The sequence below is a fragment of the Aedes aegypti genome, chromosome 2 (genome assembly GCF_002204515.2).
Source record: "Aedes aegypti strain LVP_AGWG chromosome 2, AaegL5.0 Primary Assembly, whole genome shotgun sequence".
NCBI classification, from domain to species: domain Eukaryota; kingdom Metazoa; phylum Arthropoda; class Insecta; order Diptera; family Culicidae; genus Aedes; species Aedes aegypti.
Genome location: NC_035108.1, coordinates 117,165,894 through 117,185,744, shown reverse-complemented (window position 1 = coordinate 117,185,744; position 19,851 = coordinate 117,165,894). Strand labels below are relative to the sequence as shown.

The 19,851-nt window shown below is 37.0% G+C and overlaps 1 protein-coding gene across 1 annotated transcript in view; it reads right to left on the bottom strand.

Annotated features, from left to right (window-relative positions):
* Window positions 1-19,851, bottom strand: part of LOC5578584 (PR domain zinc finger protein 1) — a 188,797-nt gene that overhangs the window by 115,493 nt on the left and 53,453 nt on the right. The window contains exon 2 of the mRNA XM_021842085.1: window positions 16,931-16,968. The gene's annotated coding sequence lies outside the window, so the exon portion shown is untranslated. The remainder of the gene's footprint in view (window positions 1-16,930; window positions 16,969-19,851) is intronic.

Sequence of the window (19,851 nt, the reverse complement as noted above, 5' to 3'; positions counted from 1 at the left end):
AACCAGTTCAGAAACCTTTGGAAAAGTTGTTGAAAGAGTGTTTATATATAGAACATTCTAAGAATTCTTCAATATATTTTTGGAAAAGATGATAGAGAAATATTCTAAATATTCACTGGAAGGATATACAAAGGACTGTTTGGGAAAAAATGAGGTAAAACTTCTGGGAAAATCTCTCAAAAGATCTTGAAAAAAAAAACCTGGGAAGGTTTGCATAACATTTCAAGGGAATTTCAGACAGATTTCCTAGCGTTATCTTCAAATGAATCTGAGGAAGAGTTCTTGCAACTTCTGAATATTGAGATATTCCTTAATGAGTACTTGAAAAAATCATCGGAATCCTTAAATGGGGTAACTTTAAGAAGCATTCTGGGAAAACCCCAAGAAAATTTTCAGTAGTAATTTCGAGAGGAATCAATGAAAAAAGCTAGAGATTTGGTAAGAAAATCTCCAAAATATTTGTACCAAAAATATCTGAAAACATCAGTGAAAAGTTTTTCAATTGATATTCTAGATGATTCTCAAGATGACTTCAGAATATCGTTACGGAAGAAAAATAGACTGCTTCTTCAAAAAACACAATGTTCGTTCAACGAAAGATTGAAATGAGAATGATTGGGTTTCTAGAGGAGTTCCTGGCCGCAGCTTTGGTGAAGTTTCTTGGGAAGTGTTTTGGGTATTTTGTGAACATTGTTACAGAATTTTAATTACAGAAAGAAACCATAATTAAACCATTAAATTCGATTTAGAATGTGACACTATAGAAACTGCGGAGAGAATTTGTCAAGAAATCATCAAAAGTATTCGTAGACGATTCCTCAAAAGACAATGATGGCAGATATTAACGAAAATGCCCTAAATATTAACGGGGAAAATCACCAATCGAAAGATCTAGAAGAATATTCTTAAGAATCTCTAGAGAAAACTCTGGTGAAATTAAAAGCGGGGTTTAACGAAAATTTTCTGGCAAATTAATTCCTGCCAAAATGCAACAGAAGGTTTTTTAAAGAAATCGCTAGAATAAATCCTTAGAACGTGTCTAAGGTAATCACTAGTAGATGAATCTCTGGAGTAACATGTGGAAGATTTTTGGAATATTTTGGAAAATTCTGTGAAAAGCGGATTTGTTAGATAAATTCATGATTGATGCATTGATTAAAAGATTCATAGAAAAATACCGGGAAAAATTTCTGGAGCTTGCCGTAGATAATTCTTCCAAAAAATTTAACTTTATTAATTGAACATTAATTCTTAAAAAAAAACTTTCAAGACTTACCCGGGAAAATCTCTAATGATTCCAAAAATCCCTGTAGATATCTTAACAAGAATCTCTGAAGCAATTATCTTTAGAGAAATCCCTATCTGAAATCTTATATAAATCCTCAAAGATAATTTTAAAGGAAAGCTCTAGAAGTTTCTGCAGAAGTTATTGATTAAATATTAGAAGATGTTTTGCCCCGGAATCCTCTAGGATGTCCCAGGAAAATCGATGGATGAATCACTGGATAAAATCTTGGAGAAACTAGGACTTTTTGAAAAAAAAAAAATATATATATCTTTCTGATGATTTGTGAAATAATTTTTGAAGAAATTAATTTCTGTGGTTTTCTTGGGAAAAATCCTGGCTGAATTCTGGAAGTCTTCTAAACAAAATTTCTGAAGAAATTCTCTAGGAAAATCTGCCAGGAAAGTCTTTGAAATTATTCAAATAAATCATCAAATTCAAAAATGATCAAAATAATCAAATAATCATTAATTGATATCTGAAATTTTGGGCATATACTTGACTAAATTTCTGATGACATTCCTAGAGAAAGCCATGAAAAATAAAAACGGTAATGCTTGTCATAATTTCACGAGGAATTCTAAAAAAAGTCTTAGATCTCAGAGAAATGAAGAGTCTTGTTATAATGATGCTAGAAGAATCAAACTCATATATTCTGACGCCTATTAGGTTTTGTTTTCTTGGTTTCTTCTTCTTCTTCTTCTTTCTGGCGTTACGTCCCAACAGGGACAGAGCCTGCTTCTCAGATTAGTGTTCTTATGAGCACTTCCACAGTTATTAACTGAGAGCTTTCTTTGCCGATTGACCATTTTTGCATGTGTATATCGTGTGGCAGGTACGAAGATACTCTATGCCCTGGGAATCGAGAAAATTTCCTTTACGAAAAGATCCTCGACCAGCGGGATTCGAACCCACGACCCTCAGCATGGTCATGCTGAATAGCTGCGCGTTTACCGCTACGGCTATCTGGGCCCCTTGGTTTCTGTTCGGTCTATTTTTGACCTCATTTTGGTTTCATTTAGATCTGTTTTTGGTCTCTTTTTTCTGGCAAGAGTTCTTTATTTATTAGACACTTAGTTGCTACCAGCCCAGTCAAGTTGAAAAGCTTTCTTAGTCTTATGGTGAAGGTTGGCATCAAAATGAGGGGGTCATGAAAGAAGCAAAGGGGTGTCATGACAAAATTTAGTTGTGAGAAAATCTACTTTGAAGTTTTTTCAGCAAATTTTTCGTTCTTTACATATTGTATGGGAAACGAAAATAAACAAGCCAGTCTTTCAACAATTATTTTATTTTTTCCTGTTGAGCAGAAAAGTTATCTGATAATATCATAAGAACGTTTGGGAGCAGCAAATTGCAACCCAGGGTTAATTTTTTTTCAAGTTTCACTGTACACAAAATATTTGCCAACGATTGCCCTACCCATGGTTTCTAAAGTGACCGCGCCACTGACAGGAGGAATATTTTTAATATTCATGGAAGGAAATCTGGGAGTACATTGGAGACAAAACTTCTGGAAGAATTGATGATATATCTTGAACTAGAGGAATCTCCTCAGTCACCACTGAGAGCATATTCAAGAAAACATCAGTAAGTGTGTTTCTGGTCGTATGTTAGTTAGAAACATATGTTTAGCAGTTGTACAAGACTTATGCATAATTTGGACCAAGCACAACAATTCTCTAACAGTTGGCGGTCTTGGTGTTACATAAAAAGTGTAAATTTTTTTAGCGTGTCGTAATCACGACCGTAGGGGAAGTGGTGGTAAAATGAACAGGGGTGGTAGAATGAACACCGTGCCTTTTACCGAGAACAAACAAATTTCGATGAACTTTTATCACGCAAGGACGATTCAGAGCATAAATCAGAGTGTTCAAGTTGATACGTAGGCCAATTGAAGTGAAAATATCAACGAAAACTAAGATTTTAGAAAACCACGTTTGAAAATTAGAACTGACGTAACTTTTGGATCGGAAGACTTGAGGTTTTTCAGTGAGGTTAATATCGTTATGATTTTTAATAGAGTTCTTATACTTTACTAAAATTAGAATTGGATATCGATTCTCTGTAATTTATTTTTAGGCTGATATAAATTTGATTTTGGACTTCTGTTCTTTTTTGTTTAGTTAAAACTAACTTTGATTTTGAATATATTCAGAATCTTTATTATCAAATCGTTGAGTTTTAAATTTTATTTAATTTGCTTGTTTAGTTTTATCATCCTTCCCTTGACCAGCCTAAGATCAGTAGGACAAAAATTCAAGAGAAAAATATATGTCGGCCGATATTATATTGCATGCCATATCATACTACTTTTATTTTCATATTCTATTACCATATTATGATATATTATAATTTGCTCTACAATATACAATTTCACTATTACTGAATATAACATATTTTGGGAAGGGAGGGAGCATCAGGGCATCATTGAAGTTACAACTGTACAATGAAGTGGAGTGCCAATCGGAGTCAGGAGGAAAAATGTTAGTCGTTCGCGTCTAATACTTTTCTCTCCAACAGTTGTAGAAGATTTGACGCGCCCTTCTTCTAACAAACCATTCCGTGGAAAGCTCGACGAGTATTGCAAATTCTAATACTCAATCTGTTGGATCATATAGCTGGAAGGAGATTCTCTATTTCCCGCGGGTTTCGCGTAAGTGTTTTTGCTTACGGGTCCGCCACCCCCCTTTTGGCCCTTCATACAGCAATATGTTGAATTCAGATTGGTAATAAAATTTGGCCTTACTGTTGAGTGGAGCCGCATGCAGAGCAAGACTCAAGCAAGGATTGGTGGCTACCTACATACATACATACATAGGTTAATATCGTTATGATTTGATGTCAAATCTGATACCTTTCGAATTCTTTTTGAATGGGTTACAATCATTAAAAGATGTAGTTTCGGTGGGGCAATGAAAATTTTCAGAAATATTTGTTTTGCTCACGTTTTTTGCATGGTGTTCATTTTAGCACCAACCCCTGTTCATTTTACCCATATAGTGCAGGTAAAATGAACATTTGCATCGCTTTTTTATAGCGATGAAAATATGTGAAAACTTAGCTATTTTAGTCTGAATCCATGTCGCTGCTATAGATTACATCCCTATTTTTGATGTTGTGCGATAGAACTAAACAAATTCCTCGTTTTTATATCAGAAACAAGATGATTTCCTTAAGGTGTTCATTTTACCACCCCTTCTCCTACATTTCTAGGCGTATGTACTCTAATCATTTTTTAAAAATTTTAGTTTGACAGTAGCCTGGCTGCTTGTTAATTTTCTGTTCGCATCCCCCAGGTAACAACTAGCAAGAAAAAGATAGGGTCTAGCAAAGAAGTATCAGCGACAAAATTTCGTTTTGAGACAATCTATTTTGGAGTTTTTCAGCAAGTTTTAATTCAATGCAAATTATACGGGAAACAATAAAAAAGTCAGTCTTCTAACAATTATTTTATTTTGTTGTGCGGAAAAACCATCTGATAATATTGCTAGAACGCTTGAAAACACTAAAATTTCCTCAACTCAACTCAATTTAAAACCGAGTAAAATGTCACTTACATCCCTTTACGTCTTAGCTTCACTATGCACAAAATATTTGCCAACGTTTGTCCTACCCCTGGTTTCAAAAGTGGACGCGCCTTTGATAGGAGGAACATTTTCAATACTCATGGGAGCAATCCTTGGGAGAACATTGTGACAAAGCTTCTTGAAGAATTGCTTGACAATAAGTCGAAAGAATCTCCGAAGTATATCTTGAACTAGAGGATTCTCCTCAGTCATCTCTGGGAGCATATTAAAAAAAACTTCAGGAATACTTGTTTTAGGAATCGATAATATTTCCTGGAGGGTATTGAAGAAAATGTTTGGGGAAACTTCTGATATATTCTCCAAAATATAGTAGCTAAATTTGCTTATGTTGAAGAACCGCTAAGCAGGTTTCATTTAAGTACAACATCCTGTCAAGCTTTGGAGTCCTGTTAAAAAAATCTGTCAAGGATTAGGTAGAAGTTACATACTCTTTAAGCAACTCACAGAAGTTCGATTCCCACATTGTTTTTTATTAACAAAGCTTCTCATCGACCGCCGTAAAATCTACCACAATACAATGCAAGTTGATCCAACAAAACTTCTTGAATGCCTCCCAACTTCCTTCAAAACACTCCACGTCTACCATTGCAGCAAAGACTCTACCCCACTCAGTCAGGCTGAAAATGAATGAAACTCCGCACTGTGTGGAGTCCACAGCCTTGCCTCTGGCAACAAAAAGGCACCAACAACGGGGTTTGTTTACGTTTGATCCGGAAGTTGTGAAATGCTTCGGATGCTTCCATTCTAGCTAGCTAGAGCCGAGTTTACCGAGCCATCACTACCACCAGCAAAAGACTACCCTTTACCGCCCTTGCCCCCCGCCCAATCAGGACAGTCTCCTGTCCCCCTCAATGTTGTGTGGGTTAAAAGGCGATTGAACTCTGCCGGCTGTTGGATGGGTCCCGTTCCTGCTCCCAGTTCCCCCATCCCAACGATTTATTATTGTTTTTGTACAGTTCCGTCGTGGTTCCATTTTCGCTCTTCCGCAAAAAGCCCCACCAGCTCCCTCCCGTCGACGAGCACCGAGGTTGGGTAATGGCAATAATTGAAAATGAAATGACACTGGCTAACACTCTGTGCCGAACCTCGCCCAGCAAGGGCGCTCGGTTCGGAATCAAATGAGCTCGGTGAAGGGACTTTACTCCTTTCGGTGTTTGTCCCCGCTCACCCCCATTGTTTGCCTTAATAATAACGATCCCTTCTGATCCTGGCGAGTCGGTCGGTCGTCGTTTCCCGGTTGAGCTTTGCTCCTCATCGTGTGTCGTCGCTCGTTCATTGTTTTGGTTTTTGTCTCCTTCAAGGCGAGAAGGATTGCGAGTTCGTTGAACCTTTGTGAGCTCCCCGTTGCTGGTTGCTGGTGCTAACCGTGAACTCTCCTGTTGTGCATGTGGCGCAGTTTGCCGTTCAATATGTAATACACTGTGCAGCTGGTGGTGGTGCAGTGGTGCCAATTTTGTCGGTTTACTGTTATCATGAAATTTAGTCAGATAATCAAAAGTCTACAAAAATTGCTCTATGATCATGAGCATTAGAGCATTAGAGTGTTCCACAATTTCACTCTGTCAGAAAACTTGGTGGCTCAACCTACAAATGGTAGCTAATTTGTTACAATCAAAATGTTGTATGGGAGGAACTTACGTTTAGAGGTTGGCCCGATGAGATTTTTGACAGAAGTCTGATTTTCGTGAGTAATGTCAATCAAATATTTCTAGTTCAGTAAAATTTCGTAAAACTCATAGTTTTTATATTTTTGCAGATCCCTTGGGGTCCGAAAATTGATTTAACGTGACTTTAGCATCCACAAGCGCTGTTATCATTGTTATTGTGATCATATTCTGAGTATATTCTGGCATTACTTCACCATCTATAATAATTTCGTCATAATTTTCTTATTGTCCTAATTAATGTAATAGAGCAAAGAAGTTTGAAGTTTTTGCTGCACAAAGTTAGAAACAGCGTCTGATTGCGCACACTCTGGAGATTAACTTTCCACATTCGGGAATCACACTTTTTTTTATGAAAATAGAATGAAAAAATGAAGCCGAATATGAAGACCAGATTCTTACAAATCGTTTACTTTTTGAGTTATTTCAAAAATAGAAACACTCTGAACCACGGCATACGCATAAGGGTACGCAAATTCCTAAGAAAATTCTGCATTCTTAATAGTAGTTCGTTAAAGTTGCTCAATTGAATAAGCTTTTAAAAGATTTGACCACGGAATTGTTTTCGGCGATGCCTTTATTTAGTAAGAACCACATTTTCCTTGCGCATACCATTTGCAGAACTTATGTGAGACACGAATCTTCGGTAGTGTCATCCATAATAATTAAAACAATTGATTCAAAAATTTGACAAATTTACGTGTGAACTAAACGCAATTTTCGCAAAAACTTCAATTTTCATTAGCTCATGAATGTAAGAAAGAGGGGCATGATGATTCGAACTTTTTTCCGAGAAGGGTCATACCGATCAATGTTACCCCGCTGATCAATGTTACTCCAGATTGGTATGAGAGGATGGAGGAGTTCTTAGAAAACGTGTTTTTCATGGTCACAATAAAATATATTGCCTGGGTCATAGTTTTGAGGGCATTTGCGTCTTACGGGTTTGATATGCCTTTATATTTTGTTAAAGTTTAATAAAAAATAAAAACGGAACACTTTTTTTTAGAAGAAATTTGTAAAACTGATATCCATACAAGCTCATTGGTTTTGGGCAAAACAGAGCCGCTTATCACACTTATTTCAAGATTCAAACACGGCTCTTCAAAATGAGCTTTTTTGTCGGAAACGACTCCAATGATACATGTATGAATCCATTCTATCATTTAATATGGGCGAATGCTGAAGACAAGGCCTGTGAAGAATCTCACCCCATCATTGATGTTTTAGAAGCAAAGATATTGGATTCGATGACCGCATGATAATATTTGAAGGTATGCTTCAAATTCCTCTCTAGTAAGGTGAAAGTAACAGATAAAAATCATGCTCAAAGCAAAAAACTGAGTCAAAACGGATTAAACAATATTAATAATGAACATTATTTATGTTTCGTTTCTATTTTCCTTATAAAACCCACCATAAAACATGATATGATGTTGTTCGCATTTTTATGGGCCGTGGAAATTTATAAGGAATCATTTTGCCAAAGACATCATACCCTATTATTATTTAATTGTTTTTCAATTATAAATCGTGGTTTACGACTAACCAGCCGAGTGGAAGTTTAACTACTACCGAAAAGCTAAATATTACATATAGTTTGCAATTGGATTAAATGGACAAATTGATGAGAAGTTTTGCGAAAAAGTTACACGCCTTCTCAGTGAGAATCGAACTCACGACTCCCTGATCTCTAGTTAGGGCGCGTTACCCCTACGCCATGAGAGGACTCATGAACGCAAAAGTTAACCTGAATTCGATTTCAGCTCAATAATCACGTTATTCGTTTTCCCAAAGTGCAACTCTTTCGGAAGAATTGGATGCCCATTTTTAACACAAAAAATCACAAGAAAACCACATTTATAAAATTCAATTTTAACTGTATTTAAAATTAAGGTATTGAATAATTATTGATTAAGCTTCTATCCTCTCAGCTGTAGAATTATTTCCAAGGTATCCAGAACAATAGAAATAGTGAGAGGGTGACCCTTTTCGAATTAACATATGTGAAATACGATGCGGCATTATATTTTCTTTGGTATATGGGGACATACGTTGGAAATCGAATCAATTTTGTGTGTTTTTTACAAAAAAAAAAAAAAACTTCCTAGAAAGGCACATTTCTGTCCTTAAATCTTGGATAGCTCCAAAACAATAAAAAATAAGGGGTATGATATGTTTGGCATAGTTTCCCTTACACAATTTCCAATCTTTCCGTAAACAAGTGTCAAATTTGGTATCCACTTTTGACGGTATAAAAAACATACTGTAAAAATCATAATTTTCGAACATTCAAAAAATCTGTGTGCATAATTTTCGTGCAAAACATACAGGTTAAATATTTTTTCTAGATAGCAATAGATCTGCAAAAATTATTTAAAAAAGATGGGTTTCACGAAATTTTGTTGAGCTCTGAAATATTTGTTTAGAATTGTTCACGAAAATTGAACTTTTTTGAAAACCTCGATTGGGCAACCTCTAAACGTCATTTCTCAGAGTTAACGCCATACAGCCATTGTTTCTAGAGACCGGTTATACCTCTGCATCTCTGTTGTAATGGGCAGGATATTGGGTAAGTGGGATAAGGTATGGATCTGGGAACCACTTATGCATACCTAGACGTTTCAAGTTGCAATTTTGGTTTATTACGGTATTGTAGATGATTTTTTTATACCAGTTTAAAACCACGACAAAACCTCAAATGATATTTCAGAACATTCCTCATATGGCCTTTGGTGAATTCACGGACAGATATTTTAATATTTTTCATTTCTATTATCATAGAATTAAAAATAATATCCTTACTTCTTGTCAAGATTTCAAGTGAATTGCTTGGAAGATAGCTAATGAGTGTTATTTCTTATCTGATGTTTGGTGGATGGCTAGTGAATTGAAAATTATCATTTAAAAAGTGTCTTGACATATTGTTTAAAAATAAAATCTAAAATAAAATATGTATGTAGGAATCCTTCCAAAATCCCTTCAACAGTCCAGCTAGATTGATTGTCTCAGGAATTCGTAGAATACAAGAATATTCTTTGTATATTGTAGGACAGATTTCAAGACAAATCTTTGTCGTATTAAGGGGACACGGGAGACCATGTTATTTTCCCTATCTTTTGTCTCACTCTAACAATTATCATCAAAACTTTGCCGAAGCAAATCTCGAGTTTTAGTGAACCGATGAAGCTGAAAATTTAATCGATTGTGCACCACATATATAGAATATAGTGATAAATTTTTCACATCCATATATGAAGTGGTACTTGAGATCTGCTTCTTCAAATGGATAGGATGATTAAAATGACGTCCCGTGCGGCCTTAAAGATAGATTGCAAAGCATATTCCATTCGAGATCGTCAGGGGATTAGGTTTGACATCCTTTTCAGATTACCCAATCCCACTCTTGTTAAATTTGTTATTGAATCATGATAAGCTTTGCCACAATTTTTATAAGTTTCAGGGTGATTTCTGGTCAGATCTCTTGTTTGTAATATGTTAGGCCCTAGTAAGTTCCTGGACAAATCAATGTCCAGAAAACCCAACAGGAATTCTTTAGCAATTTGTACTCCTGAAAAATATATAAAATCTGGCGCAATAAGAGTTTAAAAAAACTTAAATTAAGATGAATTCCATGAACTTTATGATGGAATCGTGTTAAAACACAATTCTTGATAGAAATGATTTGAAAAAAATGTTATCATGTTTTTAAAGTTCTATCAACACAGAAAAGAAATTAATAAAAATATTGACATTGCGCCGTATGAATAAAATGTAGTAAAGTTGAGTTTACTACATTCTCGGTAGTAAACGCTATATGTGGAACACGAGTGGAACATGTTTATGTCATTTTCCTTTCTACACCTTTCGAACATACTACAAACAACGCATTGCTATAAATAAAGGTAGCATTTACTACAAAGCTACTGGTAGTTAGCTTCAGAGGTTGCTACACATGCTTTGAGTTTGCGGAATTGAATGGAATAATTTACTTTTGAGTAAAAATCATGGGAAAACGATATGAGTTTTGATATATCGGAAGGTATTTTGTGTTTTGCAAAGGAATTCTGAGGTTACGAAAACTTTCGCTCCGCCAATTCTGAGATTCCGGTAAGATTACCGGCAGTAGCAATTTGTAATATCCGTGTGAATTCTGGCATTGCGATAATTATGTTATTTTCTAGGAATTTTAGGATGTCGGTAGGAATTCACATATTGATAAAGTAATTCTGAATTTTACGTGTAAATTCTGACATCTCAGATTTCCTTTTGAATTCCGGAATTCCTTTAGAAACTTTGAGATTCCGATAGGGATGTCGGATTTTTTATGATAATTCTGAAAATTTAAATACCATTCTAGGAATATTGCGGAAATATTAGGAATCTGGTAAAAACTCTAGAATTGGGGTGGGAATGGGATTCCGAATATTAATCTCTTGGAATTCTGTGGGTATCTTTGAGACGATATTTCTGTAAGAATCTATATGATTACGGTGGGATTCCTGCGAATTATTGTGTGAATATTTGTAATTCCGAAAATCAATCTTTGTAATTATTGTAAAAACCTTTAAGATTCCGTTGATCTCCAGTTCAGTTGAAATTTCAAAGTAAAGCTTTAATATAAACGTTTTGAATGTCGGTAAATATTTTATAGATTTCAATGGGATTTTTTGTGGAATCGTTAAGAATTTTATTAATTTCAAAGGGAACCCTGGTGTTTTAGGGGAGATCCTCATTGAATTCTAACGACTACCAATGGAATCACTACAATTCTCAATAAAAATCTCTACATTCTAAGTTCTAGACATTCCAAGTTCCACCAAAATAACGAGAATATCACAGAAACACTTAGAACATCGGAATTCAACATGCTGTTAAGAAAACACACGAGGAGCATCAAAATTCTACCGCAATTTCACCAGAATCTCAGTACTGGTGCTAGAAAATATGTGGTTCCAAATTTGATACCTGTTATCTCAAGATCTCTTCATAAATGTTAAGCTAGTATTTAAAAAATCATCGGCGTTGGCGAAGGCCGAAAACCACCCAGAAAATTCTTTGATGTACCATCATCATAAAATCATAGACATAGAGAGAATATCAGACTAATCGCAAAATTACACTACAAATCTTGTCAAATAACAGCACCTTCATGATTTGTGCAAATTGTCGCGTAATCGATTAGATTCCATGCATTTTCTTCATATGCATGATTGTATTAATTTTAAGCGTCACTCTGAATAGATTATTCTTTACGTGCAGAATCACTCTGCACTCTGAATGGAAATTTCTTAACGTGCAGCTTCAGTTACTGCTCATGTTCGAAAGTAGTAAGTACTACATGTTCGAAGAGTTTTTTATTCATACCAAAAGTGTAGTAAACTTTGTGGATTTTGTTTTTGAGTAGATGCTACATGTAGTAAAGTTCAAAGTTTTTTATTCATATCACCCATTGTTTCACGTAGACATAAGATTTGAATTAAACTTATTCCGAAGAAAATAATGGAAAAAAAATCATTTCCTTCAGTAATTTTCTTCTAGGAGCCTAAATCTAAGCTTCTAAGAGGACTTCCACAGTTATTAACTAAGAATGATATGATACTCTATGCCCTAGGAATAGCCTACGGAAGGCTTTCTACAAAATCTAATTGAATTTTACTTAAGGACCAATTTAGCAATGAAAGATTCCCTCTTCTCTGAAGTTTTCAATTATAGCTCGAAAGACAATATCCTCTGCTGAAATTTCATACAAGCAACAGAAGCAGTTAAGATCATGATACAACGAAGCCACACCTTGAATTTTCAAGAGCACAAGACTTGAGAACTCAGCGTTCCACGTTGAAAATTTGATCGATTAGTCGTTACCAGCAAGCGAACCATTTGATCGATTTTCAACGCGAACGAATGTCAGATTCTCCAAAATTGTGCACTTGAAAATTCAAAGTTTGACTTCATTCACCTGATGTGGCTCAGTTATTGATTAAAATGAAAGTAATTGAAGAGAGCCTGTCAATGTTATATAGGTCCTTTTGAAAAGTAACGCGATAAATGTCCGAATTATATGACAAATTCCTGCTTTTCATTCTTGGTCAATTTGAATCAAGCTCTTTGACAGATTCTTTTCATAAATTTTAGAAGATCTTTTGGAGGTCCTTGACAGACTTGTACTTTATTGCTTATTATTGTCACAATAGATCGAACTAAAGGTCGCACTTTGTAACGTAGATACCATATAAAAAACAAACAAAATGATAATTACTAAGGTAGATCTAAGGTAGATTCATCTCGAGATTCATGCAGAGTTAATAACTAGATTTTGGATGGATTTTCATTAAACTTTACATCTAAAGTCTTGAAACGACTTCTGTCCCAAATTTTGTTGGATAGCAAGTGAATTTCAGTAAAAGTTCACTAAGTATTACTAACGACACACATGTCAACTTTATGACAAGCAAGTTTCAAAAGTTAATTTTTTAGATTCATACAAAATGTTAATAGCAAATCATGCATAAAGGGTGTGCGGAATCAAATTGCACCATTTTTAATTGGCATTAATTTTTTATTTGTTGGGTATTTCTCATTGAAATTGTGGGCGTAATTTGTTCAATGTGAATATGTTTACGCTGTGTGAGTTTCACTAGCAGATGTGCCATCATTGTGAAGATAGAGTCGGAAGAACAGCAGCGGCGCACATAAATTTTGCGCACGTAACTCGAAAACCCGGGTCTATCTCATCGTGCCATCAGCAGGAAGCTGGGAATGGTTCATTCTAAGGTGTCTCGTGTTTTAAAACGGTACCACGAACGCTTGACCATCGATCGAAACAAAAATGAATCTCCGTATAGTGTTAAGGATCACAAACGGGTAGTTCAAGCTTTCGAGAGGAATTCCAACAGTTCAGTTCGAGATGTGGCGAAGAAATTGAGTCTATCCAAAACTTTCGTGCAAGATGTAATAACGGGAAGGACTAAACACGAGCAATTTGCTCGTGACAACTGGAACGGTTAATGGGTAGGTGTACCTAAAGGATTGCCTTCAAAAGCGTCTTTTTTTTTTTTTGTTTTTTACAAGGGGGAAATCTGCAAACAGATCCCCTGAGAAGATAACTCAGGGAATGCGGGGATGACGCACCAACGACGACCCGCTAAAACCAGCCTATGCACTGTGCATGGGCAATTCATTTAGAATTGCTCAAGTGGTGAACAGTGCATCGACATGACCCTTGGACTCAGACCCTCATCTCCCCGGAACCACCTTACGGTATTTCTTCGGGAAGGGACCAGTGCATATAGCACAACACGTGTAGCAGAAGTAGCCTAGGCAAACTGCTTCTCCTAGCCGACTTAAACAATGTTACAAGGGACCAGCCTCGGCAGGGCTAATCCTCTGCAGCCAACTCTTGGTCGGCGCGCCATAGACGCTGCAATTCTAACATAATGTGAGTGACAGCCGTAGTTACTGCATTCCAGCACTCGGCATCCGCACACATTCTCTCTATAATATTGTCGGGGGACGTGTCCCCTCCGCATGTAGTGAGCATGCGACCTCTCACAACAATGAAACGGGGGCAATCGAACACGACATGCTCCGCTGTTTCCTCTACACCAGCACAATTGGGGCACGCAGGAGATTCTGAGTGCCCGAACCTATGCAGGTACTGTCTATAGCAACCATGTCCTGACAGAAACTGCGTCAGGTGGAAGTTCACTTCCCCATGGCTTCTACCATACCAATCTGACACATTTGGTATTAGTCGATGGGTCCATCTACCCTTAGTGGAGTTATCCCATTCCTGCTGCCAGCTTCTGAGCGTTTCCTCTTTACACGTGTCGCGGACTCCTCTGGTACCCCTTTGGTTGAAGCATTGAACATCTTCCTTGATGATGAGCCCGATGGACGTCATCCCGGCTATGATGCACACGGCCTCTTTAGATACCGTCCGGTATGCACTTGCTACTCTTAAGCACATTATCCTGTACGTGCTTTCCAACCGCTTTAGGTTTCTGTTCGTTCTAAAGCGTCTACATTCTATTTTCTGGTCGGATTTGGCATCGTGCCATAACTCGAAGGAGGTTTTGGAGTGGTACAAAACTACGAAAGTCAATTTCGTGCCGAAACATCTCAAAACAATTGTATTTAGTAAGGTCAATTTACCAAACTGGCAACACTGCTTCCACTATATTTTGCCTCGGCAATTACGATCGTACACTGTATGTTTTTATACGCCTATGACGCCTATACCTCCATACATTCAACGATGGATGATGGCGCAAATGACGCGCAAGAATCCCTTCTAATGGAAGCATCTCGCTCCGGTTCCCATTTTTTCCCGTAATTCCCGTGAGATGGCAGGAACCTTTTACTGAAGCTAGACGTATCAATCCATCTATATCCAGAACAACTCCACTAAAGCTGCATTGGGAAAGGTGCGCATGTGGAACCGAAAGCCAATTGTTTTCATTTTCATACGAAAGTGCCTGCACTCGCCCCCCATTCCCCATCCTCGTCGGCACCCATCAATGGACGACGACGGCGTTGGTGCAGTGTTTGTTCTTTATTATTTTTCGCTTTTTTGAAGTTTAAAGGTTGTTGACACTTTTGTTCTGCGGCTGTGTGGCCCTTTTTGTGGATTGTGGAGCTGTTTGTATTGGTTGGTGTTCGTTTATTCGTACTCAGTTGAATACGATGAATCGGAAGGTGTTAAAATCGCTGGAAAATTAAACTTTTTTAAATTTTCTCAGAAAAAAAAATAGGGAACTTATATTAAAATCATTATGATAATTATTATAATTACCGTAATTATTATAATGATTATAATTATTATAATTATTATATTTATTATGATAATTATATTGTTGTCGCCTTTATTAACGAAACTTTTAATCCTAGATTAGTCCGTTTGGGGATCAACAGTACACAGTGGGACAAAACTTGAAATAGACGGTCAAAATCACTTGGAAGCATTTTTGCTCAAAGATGTCTTTGGGGCCTTCCTTAGCCGAGTGGTTAGAGTCCGCAGCTGCAAAGCAAAGCCATGCTGAAGGTGTCCGGATTCCTTTCCCGATCGGCCCAAGATCTTTCCGTAATGTAAATTTCCTTGACTTCCCTGGGTATAGAGTATCATCGTACTTACCACACGATATACGAATGCGAAAATGGCAACTTTGGCCAGGAAAGCTCTCAATTGATAACTGTGGAAGTGCTCTTTGAACACTAAGCATTAAGAAGCAGACTCTGTCCCAGTGGGGACAAAATGCCAAAAAGAAGAAGAAATGTAAGTGGAAATCATAACTTCAAAACTCAAGAAATAAATGAAATAGATCTCAAATCGCCGTTAAGTGAATTAATCACAATTTTTGTTTACACCCGGTAAATAGATTCAGTGCAGTGCTTGGAGCTCCGGCTGGGCTTTAATTCGAAATTACGCCTCCAGGGGGGGGGGGGCTATTCCATCACACCCGGCTCTCCCGTAGTAGCGTAAAAAGCGACTAGAGTTCAGGGCGAAAGTGCAATGTTCTGTATTTTAACCGGCGGTGGTCAGGATGGTGTCGGAGGAGGCTTGAGGGGGTTGTGCTGCTAGGGTGTAAGTCGATTTCATTCGGGCTGCACTTTGGTTGATTGAAGGCTCTATAATGTTAGGATAGGTTAGGTTTAGCACTTGGATGGCAACGGCGGTGACTTGGCTGCGGAAGAGGTCATCGACTTGAACTCGAGAAATCGTTTCGCGGTGGAATTATAACACAGCGGAACAAAAATATTGAATGTTCTAGCACGTCACAATTTTGAGTTACAGTTTGTCAAAGTTGTTTTAAATGCTGGTTGTATAATTTTTATATGAAATTTACAGTATTATGATTGATATTACTAAAAAATCAAAATCAAACTTTTGAGCTTTGAAAGTATTTTGAAAATTGCAAATAAGTATTCTTTAATGCAAAAAGTTTGAACTATGTGGTAAATAAAGCAAATAAATCGCCATACAAGCTGATAAACTTGCATGCAAGTTGGTTCAAATTGAGCAGTTCTACATTTGCAATAGCCAATATTTCAAAAACTTGACGTGCTATGTTAATTTCGATTCTATGGATTCAGCAACCCTGAACTAACTCAATAGCGGCATTTTTGTACTTGAAACCGATAAAAATGTTCCTTAGTGTAATCACTCCCGAGGCGGTTCGGTAGCCGTCGATATTGAGCCGCCGCCGCCGGGGTGGTGTGGGAAAATATGGAAATTGAACTCGATTGGCCTATTGCGTGATAGTACGCCCAGAACCTTAGAACGGAAACAGAAATGCACATTCTGGCCACTGTTGAATGAATGATGGGTTGATTCAATTGATTGCAGGTTATTGACAGTAGTCTTCGGGGGAAGGATTGTTGCGCTCGAAGCTTACCTTTTGCCTCTATATGATGCCCATAGATTGCGATTAATCTGGAAGAAAAGAAGAGAAGGATATTTGTTAGAACTGGATTCGCTTCGAATGCACGGGAGTTGTAAAACGAGCCTCTTTTTTACCTGCTCGCATATCTTTGCAGGTACCTGTTTACTGCCCTCAAGACTCATAACGGTTTCCATCGAACGGCGGGACCCGGAGTGCATACAAAACTGCACATGGGTTCAAATGCACAGACGAAAAAAAGAACGGGATTTCGGAATAGCTCACACCTCACAGCAGGACTCTGACACGTTGCTGTGTAAAAAAGTGGAGAGGACAACAGAAACGGGAGACTGGTATTTCTTCTCAATGAATTAGACCTTGTTGGGAACGTGCGTAAGACTGTGCCGAAAAAGGGATCGCATTTGCCGAAGAAAACCATTTACGGGACCGCTCTTTTGTTTTACAACTTTATTTGTGTGGTCACGTTCGTTTTGTTTCTAAGCTTTTTTGAAGGCCTCGAACGGGATCCGTATCGAATTTCGTGTTCTTTACAATAAAAAAAGAAGTGCAACTGTTCAGGAGTCACGTCGTAAAATCGGCAAAAACTATGTTCGCTTGGAATTTGCTTCCCACAGGAGTACAATTTTTAAGAGAAATAGCTTTGAATCCAACTTGGTACCAAAACTTCGAAGGCATAAATCAGTCGAAGAAAGTCATCAATAGCAATGTAATTTTTATTTTAGCTGTGCACACTATCAGATAAGGAACGATAATTTACTTTTGAGCTGTTAGGTAATCCAATCCACATGGTTTTTAAATCTATTACTCATTACGCGTGGTAAAGATGAATACATTATGGTTGGAATTATGAAAAAATCCACGTGCTCGGCTGGGATTCGAACCCAGGGCTCTTGTATGCTAGACGAGTGCTTTACCAACTAAGCTAACGAGCCACTTGGTGACTCATAAGGTCACAATTTGCTATTCATTTAGTTAAGTATCGTGGAAATCGAGAGTAGGGACACAGGTCGGCTATTGTGACGGCCATCTTGGATTCCGAGATGTTGTTATCTTAACAAAATACTGAAACAAATTTGATTTGTTGATTGCCGCAGTGATCATTCATGGACTTATCATCTTTCCGCCACTAATAAACCCACTCCCTTCACAAAATGGCTGTGATAATGCAGATGTTTATGAGGTTTTCTAATAGCGTATGCAAAAAAAATGAAAAAGCTCGTTGTAATGAAACGCTACTTTACTTTGTAGGAAATATTAAGGTCTGGTGCATTACTTGGCCTGGAGGCCAAGGTTAATCACATGGCCGAAAAAATTACCTTTGAAGAAGAGCCCATCAAACGATTTCAAGCACGCATCTTCTTTCTTTATCAACAGGTCATCCTGGATTGGTGCACATTTGAGATGACTTAGTTATATTGGGTAAATGAACAAATAACACAGCGTAACAAAAATGACATATATAATATATAATATATATAATGATATATTCGGCATTAGTGGTCAATTCTACCACACGCTATATAACACAGCGCAACAAAAATGACATTTTTGCGTGTCTCAAGGATCAAATTATGTGTTTTTAGTAGATTTTGGATCGCTGAATCTGATGCCGTTCTCAGAAATGTTCCAGCACGTCACAATTTTTAGCTACAGGTCGCCAAAGTTGTATAAATCACTGGCTTCATTGATGTTTACATGAAATTTAAAGTATGATTTATCAAACTTTTTTGTGATATAATCTACCAAACATGCTAAATAGGACTTGAACTTTCAATCTAGATACAAATCAGTTGAAATTTTACGATAAAATTTAGGTTAAATCGAATTTTTTCAACATGTTTGCCGTCTTCATATAAAATTCTTCGTTTCTCTTATATGAAATAATACAATACTTTTCTGAACCACCAAAAAATAACATTTTACCATCGAAAATATTATGAACTTCGTTTATAATTATTGTTCTATACATAAAGTTTGAATTCTGAGACAAATTGAGCAAACAATTTGCCGTACAAGTTGGGAAACTTGCATGCAAGTTGGCTGAAACAGTCAAATTTAGCATTTTCAACCGTCAATATCTCAAAAACTAGACGTGCCATGAAATTTCTGAAAACGGCAATGGACTCAGCAACCCTTAATTTAGTAAATAGCGGTATTTTGGTTCTTGAGAAAAAACCGTGTTCCGCAGTGTAACGCTAGGCGTACACCAGGATTCTGGCATATTCTTGAATATTGCAGCGCAAATTTGTAAGTTGTGATCTCACCTACAACAATAATCCACTCGACTAAAATAATGCTTTTGGCTGGCATGAGTTCTATTAGGCAGAAGTAGTGGTCAGATTTGATGATCAATCAAAATATAAGTAAAAAAAACTAGGCATCCTCAGTTTGAAAAGGCATATGATATTGCTCTTTTCCAATCGCTGTAGACGATGAATACCGCTGCATCTTCGCTAGCTCGTGCGAATTTAGGGACTTAATACAGTCAGTGAAAAAAGTTATTTACCAAATGCTGTTTTCCAAACAAAATGTCAAAACTTGGGGATATGTATTTCAGCTTCTGATACTCCAAAGTGAATAAAATTTGAAGAACTCCATTGTACACAGGACTTTGGATCAACAATTGTGACCAGTGTTCTCTTGAAGATAAACACATAAGATTTACATTCATATGGGCTCATACACTTACGTTGGTTCTTCTTTTGATTTCAACCACGCTCTCAATTTATCAAACTCCTCAAACTCCTCTTATTGAAGGCCTTCAATTCTACAAGCGTAACTAATGATTTCTTGAAAATTACCGAGTAAGGGTTATACCCAGAAAGGCACAATAATACAATTCCTACTTATATTTTCATCCAACAACTAGAGTCACATATTGAGAACAAGACACTTCGGATCTTTATGCATATCGA